Source organism: Microplitis demolitor, chromosome 3 (assembly GCF_026212275.2).
Source record: "Microplitis demolitor isolate Queensland-Clemson2020A chromosome 3, iyMicDemo2.1a, whole genome shotgun sequence".
NCBI classification, from domain to species: Eukaryota; Metazoa; Arthropoda; class Insecta; order Hymenoptera; family Braconidae; genus Microplitis; species Microplitis demolitor.
Window position 1 is genome coordinate 5,375,523 of NC_068547.1, and position 15,405 is coordinate 5,390,927.

The following is a 15,405-nucleotide window of genomic DNA, read 5'->3' on the forward strand; positions in this document are numbered from 1 at the left end:
ATTTCTTAGTTCTATTGTATTTCCAGATATTTTTGATGAATGAAAAAAATCTTTAAATTCAATTTTTCCAACTTTTCGTAGTTCAGTATTTTTGCAACAACTTTTGACGTTAGAAAATGAAATAAAAATTTTTACAATCAGCGGCTTTTAATTTTATATCGTCAGTAAACTTTGAGAGTCTATTGACATTTTAATGAATCGCTGAAATTTATTTTCAAGTCGAATCACTAGTTGCATATTTTTGTCACAAGATTTAAAAATTAAAAACAAAATTTTCATCATGCAAACTTTGAATTCTGTAGTTTTACTAAACTTTCTGACGTCCACAGATATTAATAAGTAACAAAAAATATCTTATATCTCAATTTCTTTAACTTTTCATAGTTAATCATTTATTTCACAATTTCGGACGTCAAAAAATCAGTTAAAGGTATTTTAAAAATTTTCTAACAAGCAAACTTTTGGATTTGCACTTTCAATAAACTTTCTGACATCCACCGACATTATTAATAAATAAGAAACAGGTTTTTCAACTTAATTTTTTTAGTTTTTAAAAGTTTAGCATTTCTATCTCAACTTCTGACGTCTAAAAATTAATTAAAAATTTTAAAAAATATTTTCACCGAGCGAACTTTGAATTTTTCATTTTCATTAAACTTTTTGACGTCAACCGACATTACTAATGAGTAACAAAAAAATCTTTTTCCCACTCAGTTTCTCTAGTTTTCCGTAGTTCAGCATTTCTTTCACGCCTTCTGACGTCCGACAATCGTTTAAAAATTAAAAAAAATTTATTCATCACCCAAACGTTCAACATTGCACTTTTATTAGACTTACTGACGTCTATAGACTTCATTAATTAGTAAAAAAAATTTTATTTTTAAATCAAACGGCTATTTATCTTATAGTCCCACGCCTAATTACGACTCTTGACGTCTCAAAATTCTTTAAAAATTTTAATACCATTTTTTTTTAATCCCCCGACACTACGACTTTATTTTCATTCGACTGTTTAACGTCCGCGGAGTTCATTAACGGGTGATAAAAAATTTAATGCAATTTAAATGACCAGCAATCAATATTATAAAGAAAAAAAAATATACCCGAGGTCAAAAAATTAGCGACGCCAAGAAAGTGAAAGTGAAAAACTGGTCGTGATCCTATTAGTTACCGATTAGTTATTTATTAATGTATGATACCTACTTACTGATGTTTAATGCATTATATAATCTATAGTAAACACGTATGTACATAAGCAGACTTAACCGGTGTATGTGTTAAAGCTGTGTATGTGTAATTCTTGTTTATATATAGACATAAGTGAGGGAAATAGCATTATAACGAAGAGGTCATTACCAAGCTCGACATCAAGCTCCCCGATTATTCAGCGGGATAACCGTTGCATCATCTCGACGAACCCAATATCCCCTATGTACACAGTACTCTACTGAGCCAGCGCACATAACACACGAGGTGTGTGTACGAGTCGACGATGGCGATACTTCATGCAGTTAAAACGGCGAATCGCGCCAAGTAAGCATCCTCTCGGCCTTTTAAATTTATGTCTCAATTATAATCGTCTCAGACGTAATAACAATAAATGTCACATATATTCTTCGGGTGTTTCATGAGTGTGTGCTGATAGCGAGAATCTTGTTTGCCTTAAACTTATACTTGTTCTTATTCTTATTCACTTGGCAATTAACCAGTTGGATTAATTCGACCGTCATTTTAAATTCTTTTTTATTTGCCGCCTTTTTTTTTTATTTTTTATTATTTTCAATTTTAATCTCTGTCTTGTAATTAAAAAGTGTTTTATGTCCTGGTGAATAAAAAATATTGAAATTTATAAATTATATTTATTACATTGTTATTATAGGGGTGACTTGCGCAAAGTGAGACACCAGTTTAAAAAAAAAATTTTATTTCTTGTTGTAAAGTTTTTAATTGCGGTTTCAACAATAAGGGGGAAGTCGGTCATCTCAGACAATTTTTTTTTGTTTGTTAGTATTTAAAATTACAAAGAATTGAAGCCTAAAAAAAATATGGGGTAAAATGAATCACTAAAAAATGTTATTTTGTTGAAATTTTTCAGCAGTTATAAATATATTTTTTATGATCCTTTTTTTAACAAATCAAGTACAAAAAAAAAATAATAATAAAAATATGCGCATTTAGAAAATTAAAAAAACTACAAGTGCAATTTTTTGAATATTTTTTTTTTTAATTTATCGTTTTGAAAAACAATCCAAAAATTATTAGACAGCTAACTTCAGTATCATCATTTTTTTTATTGTTAACAAAAAAAAAATAATAATAATAATAAAATCTAAAGAATTTAACAAGCAGATAAACAACATTAAAAATACTAATACTTAGCATGCAGACAAATAGACAAAATATTTTCCGTCATCTCTTTTTTATTCAAGAGCAAGTTATACCTGATGGCGATGCTCACTGCAGTAGTTTATCTCGTTAATTATTGTTTGAAGACTGCTTGACGTGAGCGCAATTATCAAGCCAAGCCAACTCTTTTCTATGTGCACACATATATATATATATATATATATATATATATATATATATATATATATATATATATATATATATATATTTATAAGTATATCCATATCTATTCATAAATAAATATGTGGATGTGCATAAGTGCGCGTATGTGTATGTAGTCTTTCTTTCAATTTATTTTTTTGCATTCTCAGGTGGTGGCGCAGCTTTGCCAGCATATCAGCGAGAGTAGAGAGTACGTTGCCCGACGATTTTTCATATTTGTATCCTTTATCTTTCTCAGGTAAATGGGGACTCAAGTGGAGCGAGAGTTTCAAGCATAAAGAGCAGGATCAGGATAATGATCATCGCTACATATGTATGAAAGGTATGTGTGCATGTGTGCGTATTTTTGTCCTCTTTAATGCGTCTACCGTTCATGGAAATGTGCTGCTGGACTATCAGAAGTGATCAATCCCACGTCTCGTCACCCTCGCATCTCATATCGATCCCAATATATATGTATATGAGCCAGAGGCGATAGATTCACAACGTGTGTCACGTTTCCTTATCTATGACAAATCAAATCCAACAAGTATACGAGTAACAGTGCAACCAATACATCCTACGTATACTCTCCGTCCACATTTCTGAAATGTGAAATTTTTACTGCCCATTAAACAAAAAAAAAATAGCAAATACTCTTTTATTTTATTGCACACCCCGAGCGTGGTGTGCTTGATACTTTGATACTTAAATTTGTCACCGCAAGTGATATTTTATTATATTAAATTTATAAAATATTTTTTTTATTATTAAAGGGGGGTCACTAGTGTGAAATTTTGAAAAAATCATCTTTTTTTGGCATATCTCGACAGTCTGTAGCTTTCAAAATAACGAACTGAAATTTTGAGCGCATTTCGAATTGTTTTTTTCGAAATTTCTGCAGTTATAGCTCGAAGACAAATCATCCGATAGATTTAATTCTATGATCGCAGCTTCTTTTCTATATGTTTCTTCATACCACGAAGGTCCAGTTTTCCGATCGAATCAAAATTGTAATTTTGGCAGTAGAAAAATCAAATTTTCGCGCGAAATTTGATTTTTTTTTAAAACCCCGCCATTTTGTTCATCTTCAATTTTTTTTTTAGTCCGAGGGTCATGGTACAGAAAATACCTTCTTATTTAATAAACTTCTTGGTTTTTTTGAACTCATGTACTGTGAAGGTCACTGTCTCTACAGCAGTAGGGGACTTTTTTTGATCGTTGAGAGATTGTGAATAATTCGCTGAATTTCGAATTTTTTGGTCCAAAAATTTTGTCTTGTGCTCATTATATATTCAGAAATATATCCTTAAAACATTGAAACATTCCATGCCGTAGCTTTCTTTAAAAATATTCCCAAAAACTCATCTTTTTTTGAGCAGTCACACCAGCGGTCCCCTTAATATACTTATAATATAAATAATAATAAAAAAAAATTTTTAAGTGAGTAAATAAAAATAAAAAATATTTTCTTGGTAAATTATTAAGTATAATAAAATTATTCATGTACGTGTGCGTTTTATGGCTACACGTCATGGGATCTCATATGATGACGAGGATGATTGCGCAACATGATTATTAACTTGGAATTTTGAGACGGAGCAGGCTCGTGCGCTTTCAAAGTCCATCAGCCTCATTCTCAGTAATCTCCTCTAATTATTTTTAAAATTATTTTTTTTATTTCTGTAATTATTATTCATTTATTATTATTATTATTATCATTATTTCTATAACCGTCATTATAAATATTAACGTTATTATTTGTAAATATTTTTAATTTTTATTTACAAATAAATTATTTGAATTTATATTTTTATAAAACTCTTAATACTATCGGCCTTGGGATTAAAAGCATTTAATTGGTCATAAAAAAAAAACGACAGTCCACTTAGGCGTGATTTTAATTGAGGAAGTTCAGAATATGTTAAAATAAACTAGCTAATTAATTTAGACGATTGAACACGTAAACAATAAAAAATTCATGAGAAAAATATATATATTTTTCATTTCAAAATTAATTAACCGAAATGATTTATTAAACAAATTTTTATCGCCCCAATAATTAATTAACTAATTAATTAATGAAAACACCAAATTATTAGATAATTTATAAAATAAATATATTTAATTAGACAGTAAACCAAAAAATTTTAAACGTCAAACATAAAAACTATTAAATATCTCATAAAATCTGAGACCCTTATAAACTCGAGCCCGTTTCCTTGGGACGAATTTTACGAGCCCAAGATTCTCTCGGTTTACTCGGATCCTAAAGACCAGAGTCGAAATATACACACATTTAAATTTAAATTTGAATTAAAATATGCCTGTGTCATTTGATGATCACACGGTTACACAAACACAAATTTAGCCCATGAATCGATACGACTATTTGACACGCAACGCCGCCATCTTACTCTCACAAGAGATAATTATTTAATTGACCAATTTATTCGTGACTATTAATTAACCACGATGAGCATACTGAAAATGAATGGTGACGAAATGGGCGGAGATATACCAGTTGATTTAAAGCTCAAGAATCGAGATATGAAACTTTTGACCCTTCATATATATGTGTATACATGAATACTTTTATTTTCACAACCATGTCGTAGACCCCTTCAAAACTCGTTAAACCTGAAAAATAAAAAAAAAACTGGCTAGAGTAAATAACTATAAACATTTTTTATTATTTTTTATTATTATTATTATTTACTACGACCCCAACCTCTGTACGTTCAAAAATGCACGGGCATTTATTTAATTTGTAATAACTTTCAGTGTTCGTAATGGAACATTTATGAGATTGTTTGGATGTCTTTCATTTAAAATATATCTAGCCGATTATTGTTATGGGCGTAGAAATAAAATTTATTTTTCCAAAGGAGGGAACCCAAATTTTTATGGAAAATTTTGTTTTAAATTTATATTGGGATTTATTTGAAATGAAATTTTTTTTTAGTAAAATTACTTGGGTTTAAAATCAAAGATTATGATCAATAGATTCTTTTCATATTTTTTTTTTTTAATTAATTCCATTGAGAATTAGAAAAAAAAAAATCTTGTTCTTGAAAACTGGATTAAAAAAATTTGTCAAAAAAACTCATTTAATTTTTTCAATAAAATTTTTTTGGTTCAACAAATTTTTATCTTTCGTTCAAAAAAATTTTACATACTTTCTTATACTATAAAAATATTTAAAATCAATAATTTTAATTTTGATTCAAATTTTTTTTCTGCGTGGGAATTTTAGTTCGTACAAAAAAAACTGTTTGAAAATATTGAGCTTGCGGTCGATTAAAAATTTTTATAAAAAAAAAAAATAATAATAAATAAATAAAAATGTAAATTGAACGAGAGCATAAAACCTTTTTTGAACTATCATAAGTAATCGTGCTTATAAATCATTTAAAGAAAAAAAATTAAACAAACAATTTAGACACACTTGGTTTCTACTAACTAACATTTAACGAGTGCTCGTTTTTAAAAATACAAAGAACAAATTGAAAAGACTGAGGCTATTTATTATTCCGAGAGTAGTTAAAAATAATGGAGTGGATTATTGATGTATCAGATAACTTGTTGAATCAAACAAAAAAAAAATAAAACAAATAAAATAAGTCAACGTAGGAATATTAAAAATGCGATAACTAATGTATGTAATATAACTTTGGTGAGTGTCTTACACCCACATACATGTATTACCATATAGCTATGAGTGTATATAAGAAGAGTGCGTGTAACTGGAGATGTTGCATTGCTATAGAGCAAGAGGGAATTAAGATCAATGGATGTAGAAAGAGGGCGTGTGACTTTTCAATGTAACTGAGTAGTGAGTGTAGGCGGGCATTATAATATTTATTCCCCTATCTCTCTCTCTTTCTTTCTCGTTCTCTATCTGTGTCTGTGTCTACTTCTACGTCTGTGTCTATGTCTAGAGTTGGCTTTTTTGTTGGATGAAAAATTTTATTTATAACACTAGATTTTTATTTTTTTTAGTATATTTAGATTTTTTTTTATTTTATTTATTTTTATGTTGGAACGTGGCGGTCGGCGATGTGGGTCGAGACCGGAATTCGATAAATCTCGTGGATTTATTGACCACAGTGGTGAACTGTAACGAATGCAGTACGTGCTGCTGTTATTTTCACAAATTTATTTTATGTTTAATATAACGCAGTTTTCACATTTAATTAATACTTTATTTTGTTATTATCATTCTTTTATTGAAAATCATTTTTTATATTCGTTAATATTAATTACGAGATAGGGGAGAGTGAGGTATGATGGGATAACAAAATTTTTTTATTAAAAATATTGATAAATTTTTTTAGTCATTAAATATAAGTGAAATAAAAATATGTATAGTAACTACTACACTGTAAAAAGAGCGTTAAAATTCAATAACACCAGTATAGGCGGTGTCATTTGGCGGTGTTAAATCGGTGTAAAAAACTTACACGTAAAGAAATTAGAAAAAAAAAATGTTTTACATAGCGTAGAGGTACCATTAATATGATCCTGTAGTTAGCAGACAATTTAAAATTTTCGGATTTTTTTTTCAACCAATCAATTACAAAAAAAAAAAAAACTAAAAAAATGCACATTTAGGAAATTTAAAAAACTACAGGTGCAATTTTTTCAAATACTTTTTTTTTTATAATTTATTACTTAAAAAGAAATCCAAAAACTATTAAACCTCGGCTAACTTCAGTATCATACCATTTATGGCCACTGCTCTATTTTTGGACATTTGATATTTTATTTTAATCAATAAAAAGTGTAAAATAAAATGATCAGTTTAATAGCGGATTAAAAGTATCTTTGAACACATTCTAAAAATTAATTTCTTCATTGAGTCTTTTACAAATTATTTTATTTTAATTTTTCAAGTGCCCAAAAGTGGCTCAAACGTGGCCAAAATTTGTACCTCTACCCTAAAAAAAATTTAAAAATTTAATGAATATTATCTGTTGAAATTTAACACCGAAAATTTGAACACACCACCTGAACTTAGCTCAGTTTTTTTTACAGTGAATCAGTAAAAAATAATTATAAAACAGGAAAAATTTTTGGGATATATCTTTATGTCAAAAAAAAACTTTTAATTGAAATTATTGTAAGAATAATAAGAAATTTATTCAGTTCTCAAGTCAGGAAAATTAATTACTTGTTTAGGTATCCCGTCATGCCCCGGTCTCGCTGATAAAAATGATAGTGATATAATTAATAAAGTAAATAAATCGTCTTGGGCGGAAAATAAAGTGATTTAAAAGCGATTATAAAACAAATTGGTCTCGAATGTCATAATGTTTGAATCAAATATGCTCTACGGTCTCTGGCTAATCATTTATATCCTATCTGGTCCATTAGGTTCGGGAAGGACCGCGAGTCGGTGGTAAGGCTACAGATAATTTATCATTTCACCAGCGGCAACTGTCCCGGGACCATTACATGCGATGCTTATTTTTTTCGATTTTTTCAAAAATAAAATATTTTAAATGGTAAAATAAAAAATGAGGATGGAAGTAATATCACTGGAATGATATCTTCCAGATGATGGCAGACCTTAAAACATTTCAATGATATACGCATCTTCTTCCATTGAAATACTTACTTTATTTTTTTTTTTATCGCGTAATATATTATTTTATACTTTAAGTACCTGCATTTGCTGGAGATATGTGATATTCGCTTCCCTGATACTGTGTTTCTTTTTATTTTTAATATTTAACTTCATTAAGTTATTTTATAAAATGTGTCAAGTTAAGTGCAAACTTTAGTATGGTAAATAAATAAAAGTATATGTCAAGTAAACTTTTTATTAGTTTTTTCCATTAAAAATATTAAATAAAAAATATGAATCAAATACTTCATAATAAATATTATTACTTCGTTCGATATAGTGTTACTTCAATAAATTCCGCTTAACGGTTTTCTATAATAATTATAAATACGTAAATTAGCCACAGAAAATTTTTTTCTGCAAAAATTTGAACTCGACTGTAATTAAAAAAAAAAAAAAAGGCTTTATTTTATTGAAGCAAAATTTTATAATAATTATTTAAGGGTAAAATGGGTCACGTCAAAAGTTAAATACAAAATTGAACTTTTCCATTTAAATTTTATCACGAGTTATATTTTTACTTAAATTATCATATTTATTGACTTTTATTGATATATAATTTTTTTCAGTAAGTTAAAAAACTTAGTACTCGATCACTTCATGTATTTGTGTATCTATATTTAGTAAAATTTATTAAATATAAATATACAAATATATAAATCGAGTACTAGCTCCCTGATTGGGTTCTCGATCTCTTATCAAAAGTCTCATTTCGCTCGAAAATGAAAAAAAATTTGAAGACTATTGAAAATTAATAAAATTTTTTTCAAACAAATATTTTTCATTGGGTAATTAATTGTTACCGACTTTTACTTTTCAAAGTATGATTATAAAAAAGTCAAACTTTAAGAAAAAAAAAAGTTCTTTGGCCCAATTAATTAAGTAATAGGTTACAGACAATTAATCAACTCTAATGTAAGAGGGTTTCAGCCGTAAATCAATTTGAAAAAAAAAAATGGGAAACTAATGATATAATTCCTGAGATGCCAGCGGTTTAAAGCCGACTCAATGTATAATATGTTCCCATATCAAAGAGGATAATTATCCTTTGAAGTGCTCAGGATGCATATGAATATAGACACATTATTGGCTCTAATCGTCCGTATCGAATAATTCAAGTATTTATCTATATATAACAGATCAAATGTTCGTCTATTAGTTTGCCTTGTGACACTTTATCGCATGTAATAGCAATCATGCTGTACCAATAACTCTCTGGCGCTTTTGTCTGCAAAGGAACTTATCGATTGTTTCGTCATTATGATTATTCCTTTGACACGATAACTGTCGACAATCACAAGCGTGTATGTATGCTGATATTTACTGTTTACTATTTACATATTGTAATAAATATATGTACTAATAATGTAGACAAAATAATAATTTGCATAGTGTCAGTAAGAGTGTAAATGTAGATGAAGAAAAATCGATAAAATGAATGTGAACATGCGCGTAGAGAGTATACAAGGATACAAATTAATCCCTTGGCTACATGAGTAAAGCCAACGACAGGATTAATAATCATGGCTTCGTGTCTAAATGTGGGCTTAGATGAATCCGTTGAAGCTTCTACTGCAAGAGCCGCAAATTCGTCAGCTATATACTCCAAAAGAAACTGTAACTACTCTATGTACTGCTTTTGATACACTAACTACACATTTAAATCCAAATCCAGTTGACTCAGCTTTTAGACAATTTAGTTTTCTTTTTTTATAACTAATCGAAATTTTTTGAAATTTAGGTAAAATATTCTTACGTTTAATAATTTTTTTATTTTGGTAATTAAGGGGGACCACTAGTGTTAAATTTTGGAAAAATCATTTTTTTTTTTTGCATATTTTGATAGTCTATCGCTTCAAAAATAGCATACTAAAATTTAAAGTGCTTCCTCGAATAGTTTTTTTGAGTTACAGCCATCTTAAGAGCAGCGGCTTTTCAGTTTTCGAAAATACATATTTCGAAACTGCTGCAGTTATAACTCGAAGACAAATTATCCGATCTTTTGATTCGAATTCCAGCTTCTTTTATAAATGTTTCTAAGTATCATGAACTTTCAGTTTTCCGATTGAATCAAAAATGTAATTTTGGCAGTCGAAAAATCAAATTTTCGCGCGAAATTTGAATTTTCTTTAAAAACCCCGCCATTTTGTTCATTTTCAATTTTTTTTTAGCCCGAGGGTCATGGTACAGAAAATACCTTCTTATTTAATAAACTTCTTGGTTTTTTTGAACTCATGTACTGTGAAGGTCACTGTCACTGCAGCAGTAGGGGTCTTTTTTTGATCGTTGAGAGATTGTGAATAACTCGCTAAATTTCGAATTTTTGGTCCAAAATTTTTGTCTTGTACTCATTATATATCCACAAATATGTCCTTAAACCATTGACACATTTCATGTAGCTTTCTTTAAAAAAATTCCCAAAAAATCATCCTTTTTTTCGGGCAGTCCAAAATTTTTTTTTAGAAATTTTATTTCTTATCCACGTAAATCATCATCTTTACTAAATTTTATTAAAAATCTAACAAAAAATAGTTTTTCATTTTTTTAAAGAAAATTTATTTTGCCCAAAAATAGAAAAAAAAATCGTCTTTAAATATAAACAAAAATTATATTATTTAAGATATTGAAGATCAAAGTCCAAAATTTTTTTATCATCACGATTTTCCCGGGTCTTTTTCATGAATTAAAAAATGTGATTTATATGAATGGTATTAATTAATTAAATACAAACGTTAATATTTAATAGGATGATGCAGACGGATTTTGTTCGTAATTATACTCGGGCATATTTTATGAACGTAATGAAATATTATTCATGTATCCATAAATACAAACATAATCCCATACTGGCTGTTGTTCTCTTTGCTATAGCACTGTTGGTTGTATATATAGAGATATATATAATCACGAGATTCCAGTTATATCACATTGGATATTCGCCCACACATGCTGGGAATAAAGTGTATTATTTTGCACACGTGTAGTCACCGAGAGTTAACGCACCTGGTTAGTTGGGGGATCAAAAAGTATCCCATCTATATATACATATACATATGGCAACATAAAACCCATATATTTATCTACACAAAATACAGAATAAGCCAGAGCTAGACAATATATACATTAGAAACTAAGATATGTATTATTGTAAGCACGTGCAGTCTATGATCTCATAGAGGACAAGAGATACGTTCTTATGCGTTTAATAACAAAACTTTAATATGAGATACATCTAGATGTATATAAATATATTGAGAAGCGGGTGTGTAAAGAAAAACGTTGGTTTCCGTGTGAAATCCAATATTCAGTTTCTGAGAGAAATCTCGCTGATATATTGCTTCACCCCCAGCTCCGTGCGGATGCTAGATGGGAATATAAGACTTAGCTCACACCTAAACTCAACCCGCTGCTCCCGAGAGCTGACATATCCAGTGGGGAAAAAAAACGTGTGTGGTGCGAGCCGAATATTTATTTTCTGATTGATGTTTTGTCCAATAATCGTTTGCGAATATTAATATCCTACGCTGCTACTACATAAAGTTTTTTTTTTTTACTTCTTTTCCTTCAATTCATTTTTTTCCGCTTGAATTGTTGTAGCGAGTAACGAAGCAGTGAATTGTCGTTTGATTGACCGCCGTTAACACGATTAATCAAGAGTGATAATTTTTTTTTTTCTTTATCGAGGGAAACGTGTGAGCTGAATAACGTGAGAGAAGATGGGAAAACGGAATAGGAAGAACAAGGGATAAATGTACAGGGATGCTGTCTAATGGTATTTATTACGCGGACAAATGAGTTTACGAGTGATCAAATTCCTTTTTATGTATATACATATATATGTATGGATAGGAGTATATGATAGTATAGATAGACAGACTCCCTTTGGCCGAGTTAACTGGAAAGGGATCAAGATTGTCACGTGGGGATGCTGAATCAAGTTCACCCTTCTTATCCAAAGCTTATATACCCTTCGGCTAGAATTCGATCAGAATGACATCGAGCTTTATATATCATTGCACAAGACACACGCACACTAATAATGCATTCCTATTACACGCGTATTCGAGGCTCGTATGAGATTATTAAGAATTCTATCCACGACAGGTGTCCGTAAATCCTACGATAATTATTTGCTTTGCTTCGATTTTCCTGACAAATGAAATATATCCTATCCTAATACAGAGATGAAAGACAACTTGTATATATATGTATAACATATTGAGCGACTTTATGAAATAACTTTTTGATATTATATGAAACTTAATTTTTTTATAAAATATTTTATTTGACTTCTTTGGACCGTTAAGTGTCGGCACTTGAAAGAAGTTAAAAATTTCCAAAGCAACTGTTGAGTAACAGACGGTGTTTCATTCCGTAAAAGTATTTTAACAGAAAAAAACACTAATAAAAAAAAAGAAATAGAATTAAATTAAAGGAGAAAAGAAAATATAATAAAAAAAAGTAATAAAGGAAACAAAGACATTTAATTTACACAGCGGGTCGTAGGTTTGATACTACAAATAATTGTGTTGGTGGTGTTTAAAAAAAAGGCGCGATCCACATAATTATAACGACACCCCGGAATGCGGAACGAGGGAATAAATTTTTTTTTTTATACCAAACCATTGAAAATGTATACAGTTTTAAATAAAAAGCATCAGACTCTCCGGCTGTCTTGAATCAATGAAAGCGATGAAAAGATGCTCAAATGAAAATTCAATACCATACCGCCGGTGCTTTTCATATATATAACCCTCTTTCTCACTCGCTTCACGCTTATACCAGGCTCTCGCTTACTCTCAACAGCAAACGATCCTATTCATCTCACTTCCTTTTCCTCTTTCCATAATCTACCTCTCTCTTTCAGTAACCACCCCTTTTATTCTTTAACATCCAGCCAACTTTTTTTATTTTTTCTTCATCGTCGTTTCAACTCAGCAGCAGCAGCAGCAGCAGTGCCCGACTGAGAATCAACCAGCGGGGTGAGCAGACCGTAGAGAATGCGAAAGTATTTTATCGAGCGAAAAAAGAAATGAGAGGGCCACACTCGTAGAAAAAGAAAAATCTATACATATATATGTGGAACAGTATAGAGAACGCAGCGAGAGATTGAAACAAATAGTCGGGGACATCTGTGAAACGGTTTCCCCCTGTCCTGTTGACATTTGAGCTTTAGAACGTGTCTTATTGCCCAGGTTCCATCAGACGAACGACCAAAGGGGCTGAAGGGGGAAAGAAATTTCATGGCTAACTCTCTCTCTTTCTTCTTTTCTTTTATTTCCAAGTAAACTATACACTGCAGACTCACACACACATTTACATATATAAATATATATATAAAGTTGTGCGTGTTTGTCATGCGTATAACCCGTCGCCCAAAGGGGAGTCGCATTTCGTCAGTATAATAAGGTCGCCCTCAGTCTTTTTTTTGCCCTCCTATATCAGAATCTCGTCTCGCTGGGTCGTTCTCCCCCGCGTTGCACGCATCACTTCCATTTAGCCAAACCTGCCCTAAGGCATTTATTTTTTTTCGCCCAGACAGAAAGAGAAAAATTTAGAAGCTAGACGGTAGTGGAATATATATATATATATATATATATATATATATATATATATATATATATATATATATATATATGTATGAATTAAAGGCTTCAATATATATTGCATGTTAAGTTAAGAGTTAGCAGTTAGTCAGTTAGCAGTCGTCAGGTTTTAGTATTTCGACTGGCTGGTATATGTAAGAAACTTGTATTATAATATTATATATTACGTTAAACTTATTCTATCCCTAATTTTAATTAAATATCTCCGGAGGAGACGAGCCCCCTGCTAGGGATGAAATTAACGCACCCCTGTTGCGCAACTTATTTCCGTCACGCGAATAACGAGAACAAACTATATGCAGTTATATTGCCATTTATCCACGAATTATATTTTAATATCGTTATATATACACATATATATATATATTTTTTTTTTCATCTTAATTTTTCGATTTATTTATTTATATACGCGAATTACTTTAATAGATATAAATTTAATGTACCAGTCATTTAATTATTTCTAATATGAGATTTTGCGGTATAAGTTATTATTAGATATATTTTGGGTAGGTTAGGCAGCACAAAAATTTTAAATAATTTGGTTATTTTGATAAAACAATTTTTTTATATTAAAAAAAAATATACTAATCGGCATTTTTTACTCAGGAGACCAGTTTGCCTCCCCCATGAGTGTCCAAATTATTTCCAATGGTTACTCAATATTTTTAATGACATTAAATTTGGGTAACATTAATTTACTCAAAATTATTTAAATAATAACATAAATTAGAAAACCGTTAAACGGTTGAATTCAAATAATTTACGCCGTGGAAGTAAAAATTTAACTTAATCGCACGATTTAAATAAAACGCCAATGTCTTGATTCAAAAAAAAAAAAAAAAAAAAAAAAAAAAAACTACAGTCCACCAAAAAGTGTAAATTAATAAAACAAAATAAATTTTCACGTTAAACCAGTGTAACGTCGTATATTTATGTGACACGTATTCAGAATTAATTGTCTATAATAGCTGTTCAGCATACCCACGCACATTCGACAATAATTTAATCATTAAATCTACCGCTCATTTTTTATACAAAAAAAAAAAATAAAATAAAAAAACTATTTACATTAAATTACTAGCAACAAAACTAAATATTTAAAAATAAAATCACTCTGCTTTAAAAAATTTATAAAAAATATCCATTTTAAAATTTATCGATTCAAATCACTAGACATTAAACATCTGATTGTTAAACATCACAAGACACAACTCACTACTGTCCAAAAATTTTATGATAATTACATTATATGAAGATGTTACACCGCGATATGATTAATAGATTTAAGTTATAATAATAATTAAGGTATATCTTAAATGATAGTGTCATTTTGCTTATTAGCATATTCCATTCATTCTACAATCTCTTTTATTTTCTATCTCTTTTTAAAACTTCTTCTTCTTCTTCTTTTTTTTTTTTGATGTCTCCAGTCTTTCTTGGCTTCTTTAACAAGTCATTATATACTCTCGGTTTGAGTTTATAAAGCAGGTAAAAAATAAAATAAGATTTTTTAAAATAAAAATAATAGACTGGCGTATTTGTCACGATTTCACGCCGGATAACATGGACTGGAAACAGCATAGTATCGCCACATTATTATTTTGAACGTGAGAAATTTCGCAC

General features: G+C 29.6%; 1 long non-coding RNA gene across 6 annotated transcripts in view; it reads left to right on the top strand.

Moving 5' to 3' along the window:
* Positions 1 to 15,405, top strand: part of LOC128667474 (uncharacterized) — a 146,070-nt gene that overhangs the window by 106,346 nt on the left and 24,319 nt on the right. For 4 of the 6 annotated variants that reach the window (XR_008403447.1, XR_008403448.1, XR_008403449.1 and 1 more), the window contains one exon: positions 2,718 to 2,890. This is a non-coding gene — a long non-coding RNA (uncharacterized LOC128667474). Of the gene's footprint in view, positions 1 to 1,314; positions 1,534 to 2,717; positions 2,891 to 15,405 lie in introns of all 6 variants that reach the window. The other 2 variants (XR_008403450.1, XR_008403452.1) reach the window with 2 other exon arrangements.